Here is an 11,477-nt window from a genome sequence, read left to right as displayed (position 1 = left end):
CCAATTTTCTGGTTTTGACTGTATTCAAGACCTCCATTTCTTTATTCATATTTCTCAGAACCTCTTTGTTTGTGAAGAGTTCTGTCCATGATATTTATTAGACTTAGTTTCTGTTTAGTTACGTTATACTTTTCTTCTGAGCTCTTACTGGAAGGTTAAGTTCCAACTTTCTCACCATGGTTCTTGAATGTGTGACAAGATACTGGATATAATGTGTGACAAACCAGCACAACAAACTTCATCATCATCATGCAACCTCTTCTCTCCACTGCTGGACATAGGTCTCTCCCATTCTTCGCCATTCTTCACGGTTCTGTGCTTCTTAATTCTATTCTTCTGGTCTTCTTAGTTCTGTTAATGTCGTCCATCCAGCGTGTTGGTGGTCGTCCTCTGCTGCGTTTGTCTTCTCTTGGGCGCCAGTCAATTAGTTTTCTGGTCCATCTCGAGTCTTTCAGTCGTGCTATGTGACCTGCCCAATTCCATTTCAGCTTGGCTATACGTTCAACGACATCAGTGATACCTGTTCTATCTTTAAGTCTTGGTTCCTTATTTTGTCTTTTTTTGTCACGCCGAGAATCGATCTTTCCATACGCCTTTGTGCCACTCGCATTTTTAGTGCTGTTGTTTTTGTGAGCGTGAGAGTTTCTGCTCCGTATGTCATAATAGGAAGAACGCATTGGTCAAATGTCTTCCGTTTCATAGCTGTCGGGATGTTGCTCTTAAAGATATCTCTTAGTGAACCATACGCCGCCAAAGCAAGTGTTATTCGTCGTTGAAATTCGTAAGTCTGATTGTCTTTGCCTATTCTGATTTCATGACCGAGATATATGTACATTTCTGTCAATTCTACCACTTGATTTTGGATGGTTAGGTGTCCGCTGGGAACTAAATTTGTCATAAATTTGGTCTTGCTGATGTTCATTTTTAGACCTATTGTTGAAGATACGTTTTCTAATTCTAGTAGCATTTGTTGTGCTTTACACAGATCTTCGGTAATAAGTACTATATCGTCAGCAAAACGCAAATGATTGAGCATTTCTCCATCTATTTTTATTCCTCTATTTTCCCACTTTAGCATTTTAAAGGCGTATTCGAGGACCGCTATAAATAATTTAGGTGAGAGAGTGTCACCCTGTCTCACACCCCGCTTGATTTGAATTTCTCTGGTAGTATCATGCAGTTTTACACGCATTGTGGCGTTTTGGTATAATGTTTGCACTAACTTTGTAAACCGGTAATCTATTCTACTATTGTTCAGAGCAGTTATAATGCTGTCTAATTCCACAGTGTCAGTGTCGAAGGCTTTGTGAAAGTCTACGAAGATAAGTACCAGTGGTCTGTTATATTCTATCGACTTAGTCGATAGAATTATCGACTATAGTCGATAGACAATAAACTTACTTCAAGAAAAATATAATAAAGGATATTGAAGATATTCAGAACATATACCTATTTAAACTACATAAAGATTAAAACAAATGATAGGAATACAAAGAAAAAGCATTCTTAAGTATTTTTTAAATAAAATAGGAACAATATAATAACGAGTAGGAAAAATTAGTCGGTCTTGACGGTCCAGTTGGCTGGGGCTCAATCTATCGACAAGTTTAGTGGATTTGAGATTTGCGGTCGCTGGTTCGAGCCTCAGCTAGGTCATGAAATTTATAAAAGGCCAACGCCGTAGTATAAAACTCGATAGAGTCTACGGCTTGGTCTGGATAAACTGGCGTCGGATCGGCCTATGGAGGAGCGGTACGGCAAGGGATAAGGGCTTGCGGCTTGGTGATACTCCTCCATAGATCCCTACCGAAGGGCGTTGACGCCTAAGAACGGTGTATACATAAGAAAAATTAAAACGATAAAATATATTGAAAATCTGTTAAAAGACGGAAGAGGAAATTTTCACATTATCAAAAAAAGTATATAAATTAAAATGGAATAAATACTACATGTATTAAAGACCACCCTAAATTCAAAAAGATTTAGTACTGACAAACTGAGTATCAACATCCTTAAATAATAGAACATCTCAATAAATAATGGTCATAAAATAAACCTACGTTTCGCAGATGACACAGTCCTTGCAAATAGAGTAGAGCTGATTGATCTTACGACTGGTCGAAAACGAAACTCAAATAATCGGTCTGCGATTAAACATATCAACGACAAGATCATGATAGTGGATAGATTACGTAACAATCATCTACACATAACCATAATTGACCGGTTTGAGGTTGTAAACTCATATTTATATCTGGGACCATTAATTATAAACACATGATCATTACAGGAAGATATTAAACGTATATGTGATCTGGAAAAAGTTGCACAGCAAAAATGATCAAAATATTGAAGTCTAACAATAAAACACTGAAAACGTTTGTTTTCTATACTTCCACAAAATTTATTATAACTAAGTGACTACAGCTGTTTCGGCGGAGTGCCTTTCTCAAGTGATATAGTTTACAATGTGTTTGCCTTTTTAAGTCTTCAACTGAAGAGGTTGAGGAGTGGGGAGCTGTTTGTCTCGAGTTGGTCATTCAGAATTATATCTGTATTTTTCAGTTTATTAATTTCCATAGATTCTAAAAAAGATAGCTTAAGGCCTTTATTTTGAATATGTAGAATTTGAAACTCTTCATTGAAAGAATGATTATGATCTAAAAGGTGAAGTGCGTATGTCATAATCATTCTTTCAATGAAGAGTTTCAAATTCTACATATTCAAAATAAAGGCCTTAAGCTATCTTTTTTAGAATCTATGGAAATTAATAAACTGAAAAATACAGATATAATTCTGAATGACCAACTCGAGACAAACAGCTCCCCACTCCTCAACCTCTTCAGTTGAAGACTTAAAAAGGCAAACACATTGTAAACTATATCACTTGAGAAAGGCACTCCGCCGAAACAGCTGTAGTCACTTAGTTATAATAAATTTTGTGGAAGTATAGAAAACAAACGTTTTCAGTGTTTTATTGTTAGATAAAATGAACTTCCATCAAGTAACGGTCGAATCCATCAAAATATGGAAGGACTGTCAAATTTCAAGAGCGTTAAAAATGAGGTTTAGTCCAGAAAGCCACTGCGCATCCGCTAGGAAAAATATTCTAATTCGGATTTTTTGCACAATCTTACTCAAAAAGGACTCCTTTTAACAAATTTCCATGTTGCCAGGACCAAAAGGTGGTCAAAAATTTTTTAAACGTTTTTTTTTTGGTTTTTTCCTAAAATTATTTTTATTGCATGGAAAAAAGTTTTTTTAGGTTTTTTGGATCATTACAAACAGAAAAGGTCTTTAGTGACTTTTTTCTAAAAATGATAGTTTTTGACATATAAGCGATTAAAAATTGAAACATTGCGAAATCGGCCATTTTTAACCCTCAAAGACTATGTGAAAAACTGAAAATTTGAATGTTGCCAAGGTAGGTAGATATTCTTTAAACATCGATTGATGAAATCTCGAAGAGTTTTTTGCAATACAATATTCAAAACTCCTTTGTTTTTTAATTGCGAATCAAGCGTGCGCGACACTATTTTCCACCGACAGTATGGTGCAAATGAAAGGAATAAATTCGTTATTTCGAAAATCGGCGACTTTAAGGAAAAATCCCGAAACAGGTCGATTTTTATTTTTAAGTTATGATATTGTGGCATATATGTTATACTAGTGACGTCATCCGTCTGGGCGTGATGACGTAATCGATGATTTTTTTAAATGAGAATAGGGGTCGTGTGGTAGCTAGTTTGAAAGGTTCTTCAATTCTCTATCAAGTAATATAAACATTTACATAATTTTTTATACAGGGTGCCCTTTTACTTCTTTTTTTGTCAAATAATTTAATTTAATAAAAATTTTTTGGACACCCTGTATAAATAATTATGTAAATATTTATATTACTGAATAGAGAATTGAAGAAACTTTCAAATGAGCTAGCACACGACCCATATTCTCATTTAAAAAAATCATCGATTACGTCATCACGTCCAGATGGATGACGTCACTAGTACACCATGTATGCCACAATATCATAACTTAAAAATAAAAATCGACCTGTTTCAGGATTTTTCCTTAAAGTTGCCGGTTTACGAAATAACGAATTTATTTCTTTCATTTGCACCATACTGTCGGTGGAAAATAGTGTCGTGCACGCTTGATTAGCAATTAAAAACAAAGGAGTTTTAAATATTGTATTGCAAATAACTCTTCGGAATTTCATTAATCGATGTTTAAAGAATATCTACCTACCTTGGCAACATTCAAATTTTCAGCTTTTCACATAGTTTTTGAGGGATAAAAATGGCCGATTTCGCAATTTTTCAATTTTTAATCGCTTTTATGTCAAAAACTACCATTTTTAGAGAAAAGTCACTAAAGACCTTTTCTCTTTGGAATGATCCAAAAAACCTAAAAAAACTTTTTTCCGTGCAAAAAAAATAATTTTAGGAAAAAAACAAAAAAAAAACATTTCAAAAATTTTTGACCACCTTTTGGTCCTGGCAACATGCAAATTTGTTAAAAGGAGTCCTTTTTGAGTAAGATTGTGCAAAGAATCCGAATTAGAATATTTTTCCTAGCGGATGCGCAGTGGCTTTCTGGACTAGTTGATCAACTGTGTAATATTCCCAATACTGAACTACGGATGTGAATCTTGGACCCTGAGATAATAGGAAAGAAGAAAGATAGACGCCACTGAAATGTTCTGTTGGAGAAGAATGTTACGAATTCCTTTGGCCGACAAAATAATTTCGATTTTAAGAGAGCCAAAGACTCTCCAGTAAAGTCCATCTCCAACAATTAAAATACTTTATACATTTTAAGAGCAAACACAGAAAACATGGAAAGACTCATTATACAAGGAAAGGTGGAAGGCCGAAAATCACCGAGGAAGGTCCTTAACAAGATGGATCGATCAAATTACAGACACACGCAAAAGACCCATGCATGAGATTAAAGAAATGACCAGAGACGGAGATCTTTGGAGACGGACAATACACGACATCACGTCGACCACCACTACACTCTCTCCGGGGGGCCAGGATTGAATAGAAGGGCCTACTTGGATGCCCTAGTATTCCTGTTTAATGTAGTTTGTCAATATCATAATATAGCTAATGATTGGATGACTTCGACGTTCATTTGTCTATCATCTTCTTCTTTAGCCATAAATAATCCAACTTTGGACATAGGCCTCCCCAATTCAATCTAGTGTTTTCTACTTTGCGCCACTTGCTTCCAGTTGTATCCTCCAATCTTCTTAATGTCATCAGCCCATCTCATTTGTGGCCTTCTCTGCTTCTCTTTCCTAACCATGGTCTCCATTGTTGAAGTTCGTGGTTCCAACTTTTATCTCTCAGTCGGGCATTGTGTCCTGCGAAGCTCCATTTTAATTTGCCAGCATGTTCTCCTGCGTCTTTTACTTTGGTTTTGCTTCTAATCCAATTGCTTGTTTTTTTGTTTATAACTCTCACTCCGAGCAGTGATCTTTCCATCGCTCTTGTCTTCCATCTTGGCAGTATAATCAATCACCAAACGATTACTACGTTTCTTTTATAGTATTGTGTTAAATGCCCGAGATGGCGCTGTTATAATCGCTCGACTAAATTTTACTAATAACACATAGTACGTAAATATTTCCTTGCCTAATTGATTAGATTGTAAGTTTAGCAATTAGGCTTAGTATGTAGTCTTAGCAAGTAATTTAGTAAGTAGGATTTGGTGTTGGTTTATAGGTATATGGATAGTTTATAGAATCATATAGATAAGTACATAATTGACCCAAGAAACGCATTAATATTCAGATAGACAAAAGATGTTTATCTACCTGAATATTAATACGTTTACACAATGGATAATTTTTGTAGCCCATCCGATCATTTAGCAATAAACTGATTGGAAAAGGGCCCTAATTCAATCCAAACATAATATCAACATAAGTGGCTCGACAATTCGTAGTGGATCTTGCAGAGAAGTCGCCACTCCTGCGGATTCCTTCCAACTTCTCTCCATCTTCTGACCCTTAGAATCTATAGGTCTTCTTCCACATCATCTTGTTCGTGGTCGTCCTCTACTTTTTGTGCCCTCTGGTTTTGAAAATGTTAATATCTTCGTGTATTTGTGATCTGTCATCCTAGCGATGTGTCCAGCCCATCTAAGTCTCTGTACTTTAACGAGTTTCACAATATTTGGATCGATGTATAATTGATATGGTTCGAAGTTGTATGTTCGACGCCATAGCCCATTTTCATTTACGGCCCCAAAAATCTTTCTCAGAATTTTTCTTTCAAAACTACCAAGTCTTTCATAATTTTGAGATAAGGTCCATATTTCCAGTTTTAGCCCCATATATCAAAACTGGTCTTATTAAGCTTTTGTATATATTGAGCTTCATTTACTGCACGTTTTATATTTTTATTATTTACATGTTTCTGGAGACCGTGAACAGTTCTGTTTGCTATTTCTATGAGTCTGGCATAGCAATAGCAATTCTTCTACTGAATGATATGGTCTTTTAGATAAATAGGCTTTTGTCATTTTGGGGAAATATGTTGCAGATTTAAGTTGTAAAGGGAGATGGTTGTATAGTTTTTTTGCGGAATATAATATAGATTTCTTTGCTAACTCAGTCGACGGGATCGGTAAATAGACATCAAAAGTTGAATTTTAAATGGAGTAGACATGACTAGGTCTTGCCGGAAAGACAAGAAGTTGTTTACGAGTTAATCAAACAGTTCATAAAATATATAAAGATCTTCACGTTAAAATCCCGCGATCTTTGAAGCAACTTCTGCAATTTGTTATTCTTCTGAGAATGTCATTGCCTTTTTTGTAATTTAAAAGCAACCTCAGATTAAGCAGCTGTACTAGAACCTCAAAAGGAAGACCATATTCAAGATGAGACTCGAACAAAGAAAAATATGATATTTTAAAGTATGCTAAACTGATTTCAGATAATAGAGATAATAGAGATTTTGGTACCAAGTCAGTGGTAAATCGTAACTTTTCAAAAGAGACTTCATCATTACCCAATGATTAGTTGACTTATTCCATATTGGCAGTATACTCATAGTCCAGAGAACTAAGGTTTTTGTCGGGACACTTGAGCAGCCAGGTTGCAAATGGATTTTTTCTGTACTATATACCTAATACATTATAAATACAAAAATGCCCGTCACAGTTCGGACGAGAAACTTAGTTATTCACAAATAAGGGTCAAAAATGGCAGTTTTTTCGTTTAAATCGCTACAGGTAAAACTAGGGTAATTAAATATCTTATTTATAATATTCTTCTTTTTGTAGATGAGCCAAGGTTTATAATGACACTTTTTGAAATTTGGTCCATTCCTTTTTTGTTTCGGAAAGTGCAAAATAAATTTGAATTTAGGACTTTCATATTGCATAAAAAGTTGAGTCAAATAGTCCATATAGTCCTGTCGCCAGGGGGGGTACAACGGCCTCGTTAATTCAGATGGACTTACTCAAGTTTTTTTTATGTATTTTGACCCGTAGAACACGAATTTTTTGGGTAACAGTTGATCCGGATGTCGATAAGATTGTTATAGACCAAGAACTTGAGGAATCAAATAACAGCGATTTTTGGCAAAACAAAACAATATTTTGTATTTTTTGGGCCATTTTAAGTAAAAAATATTTCTACAAGTTTTTTCGTATGATGCACAGTTTTCGAGATAAACGCGGTTGAACTTTAAAAAAATCGAAAAATTGCAATTTTTGAACCCGAATAACTTTTGATTAAAAAATAAAATAGCAAGTCTGCTTACCGCATTTGAAAGTTTAAGTCAAATTATATCGGTTTTGATTATTTGCATTGGTAAAAATTTATTTTTTTATTGTTTAACAAAGCTATAAACACGTAGGGTTTCCCGTGCTTTTACATGCGTTTTAACGCATGTAACGTAGAAATAGTCTTGATTGCACTAGTACCTATTCTACCTACTCGTTCGATTTTAAATGAGAAATCATAGAAACATCACTCACGCACTAGGTGTTTGTAGCTTTGTTTAACAATAACACAATAAATTTTTAGCAATGCAAATAATCAAAACCGACATAATTTGACTTGAACTTTCAAAGGCGCTAAGCAGAATTGCTATTTTATTTTTTAATCAAAAGTTATTCGGGTTTAAAAATTGCAGTTTTTCGATTTTTTGAAAGTTCAACCGCGTTTATCTCGAAAACTGTGCATCCTACTAAAAAACTTGTAGAAATATTTTTTGCTTAAAATGACCCAAAAAATACAAAATATTGTTTTGTTTTGCCAAAAATCGCTGTTATTTGATTCCTCAAGTTCTTGGTCTATAACAATCTTATCGACATCCGGATCAACTGTTACCCAAAAAATTCGTGTTCTACGGGTCAAAATACATAAAAAAAATTTGGGTAAGTCCATCTGAATTAACGAGGCCGTTGTACCCCCCCTGGCGACAGGACTAATACAATGCACAAAAATTTTTAAGACGATTCGTCAATTATATTAAATTTTATTCAATTTGTTTATCGCAAAGAGCTTTTTTTCGCAATGTTATTGTTCAGAAAATAATAATGACATAACAATTCCGTGGAAACCACATGCAAGAATAATAGTTATATTTTTAAAGTATTGAAAAAAAATAACTAAAAAGTCGTTTTTATCACTCCGAAAAAAATTTAGTAAAATAGAGTCATTTTTGGCTTCTAAACAATTTGAATAACTTTGTTAATATTGACTATAGAGTAAATGTACTTTGGGATTTCAAAAGCTGGTATTTTTATACTAATTTTCAGAAAAAAAACACTTTTGCCTAAGTTAATTAGGTTCAAAGTTAGCCACTTTTATTATTTAATTCGCAGTTACTTCTATATACATCAAATTCTCTTGTAAATGTGTTAGTTACCATACTACTCCGAAACGGGTGGGCCGATTTTAATAAAATTTTACACGTTTATCCTGTAGGACGTTAAAGAGGATTTAATCTAATTTTTTTTTTTTTTGGACAAAATTATCTACCTTAATTTTATATGATGTAGAATTAAAAAAATACATACAACCCTCAATTTTCACTCTTCTATCACCAACCCTATTTGTTAATAGCCATCTGTATATTTACATCTATAAAATTCTCCTGTCACAGTGTTAGTTTCCATACTCCTCCGAGACCGCTTGACCGATTTTGATGAAATTATATAATATGTATATTCGGTAGGTCTTAGAATCGGTCGTAATTTATTTTTCATATTTCTGAGTGATACGTGGAGTTCCCCCTAACATTTTGTAATGTTAGGTGGGGTTGTGTGTACATAACCTACTCTATAAGACTTAATGCATACTCTATAAGTACATACAAATTAAAAAAATTATGATTAAAATCCATCAACAAGTTCCAGCGATATTAATCGCAGCGTATGTTTGTAGAATCAGTTTCTTTTTATGAGTGTACGTATTTTAGTAATTCCCCTCCACCGGCCACGAATTAATTCCGTTCGAACGCCATTTTAAAAGCTTTATTAACCACTCTGTTGAGGTTCAAAGTTTACTCAAACTTTTACACATAACCTATATATTTTCAACTTCAAAATGGCTCTAGTTAGGTTGCTTAATTGTTATAAACAAAGTAGCCGTCAATTAAATAAAAAAAGTGGCTAACTTTGACCGTAATTAACCTAGGCAAAAAGTTTTTCTTTGAAAATTCGTATAAAAATACCAGTTTTTCAAATTTCATTGTAGTTTTAGCTTAAAGTCAATATTAACAAAGTTATTCAAATTGTTTATAAGCCAAAAATGACTCTATTTTAGTAAAATGTTTTCTGAGTGATAAAAATGACTTTTTAATGTTTGTTTAAATACGTTGAAAATATGACTATTCTTCTTTCATGTTGTTTTCACAGAATTGCTGTATCATTATTATTTTCTGAACAATAACATTACGAAAAAAGCTCTTTGGGATAAACAAATTGAATAAAATTTAAACTAATTGACGCATCGTCTTAAAATTTTTTGTGAATTGTGTGCACTGTTTGACTAATCTTTTCATGCAATATGAAAGTCATAAATTCATTTTCGCAAAAGTTATAGCAAATTTTTTATTTTCGAAATTTTAGTTTTATTTTGCAATATCCGAAGCAACAAATAGTCGGACCAAAATTCAAAACGCTATTTTAAACCTTGGCTCATCTACTAAAAGAAAAATATTATAAATAATTAGACATTTAATTACCATATTTTTACCTGTAGCGATTTAAACGAAAAAACTCTCATTTTTGACCCTTATTTGTTAAATTAAATTTCTCGTCCAAACTGTGACGGGCATTTTTGTATTTATAATGTATTAGGTATATAGTACCCAAAAAACCCATTTGCAACCTGGCTGCTCAAGTGTCCCAAACATGGTATATTTTTGCCTTATTTCCCTGGTGTATCAATCACCAAACGACTATTATATTTCTTTTATAGTTTTGTGTTAAATTCCCGAGATGGCGCTGTTATAATCAGTCGTACTGATTTTTACTAATAATACATAGTACTCAAATATTTTCTTGCCTAATTGATTAGATCGTAAGTTTAGCCGTTAAGCTTAGTATGTAGTTTTAGCAAGTAATTTAGTCAGTAGGATTTAGTATAGCTAGTGCAGGCTGGTTTATTTATAATATTAGTTCTTAGTTCTATACCGACGCAACTCAGATAAATAAGGAATGGTTTTGGCGTTTCTTCAATTTTTGTAGCCCTGTCGATCGTTTAGGAAGCAACGGATTGAAAAGGGGCCCTAATTAAATCTAAACATAATATATCTTGTATCTTATTTTCAGTAAAAGCTTTGGTTTATTGACTTGGGAAGAAAGCCTTTTTCCTTATCTTTCATCAGTTTCTTTTATTATACTAGTTCCTGTTTAGTTATGTTATGATTTCTTCTAAGCTCTTTCATGAAGTTTAGCTACGACTTTTCGTACCATATGGCTTTAATGATCTACCTATTGGTCTCCATGTGGACTGTTTCTGAGTCTTAGCAAGTTTTTCCTATCTTTCATCAGGTATTTTGTCGGGACTATCTCTCCAAAGCCGTTTACCCATTTTACCATATTATCTACTTTTGTGTTGCCGATTCTAGTTTACATCGTATGGATTGGCCATCATGGCTGTGATGTGAACAGCCATGCTGTGAACTAGTCAAATTGAGCTCATTGGTACCTCGAGCGTGAAACATTGGATATTTTATACATCCATGTTCAAAATCACATATTTTTCATATGTTCCTATGACGGATTAATTATAAAGGGTTTATACCCAAATATTTTTTACTTTGGTGGTTAGCATTTTAGATTCAAGTTATACACATTTTAGGCAAACACTGATAATGATCGGTCAACCGATTGAATACTAGTTCTGTTCTGTGATGTAGACCTGTATAGGGATTTTAACAAATATGCCTTTTATAAAGGATTTTATGTAAAAAGACAAGTTCACACACAAGAAAGTCACCTGG

General features: G+C 33.7%; 1 protein-coding gene across 3 annotated transcripts in view; it reads right to left on the bottom strand.

Moving 5' to 3' along the window:
- Positions 1 to 11,477, bottom strand: part of LOC126879961 (serine-rich adhesin for platelets) — a 960,737-nt gene that overhangs the window by 780,933 nt on the left and 168,327 nt on the right. The gene's annotated exons all lie outside the window — the stretch shown is intronic.

This window comes from Diabrotica virgifera, chromosome 2 (genome assembly GCF_917563875.1).
Source record: "Diabrotica virgifera virgifera chromosome 2, PGI_DIABVI_V3a".
Taxonomy (NCBI): domain Eukaryota; kingdom Metazoa; phylum Arthropoda; class Insecta; order Coleoptera; family Chrysomelidae; genus Diabrotica; species Diabrotica virgifera.
The sequence above is the reverse complement of the archived record's forward strand: the minus strand, read 5'-3'. Positions and strand labels throughout refer to the sequence as shown.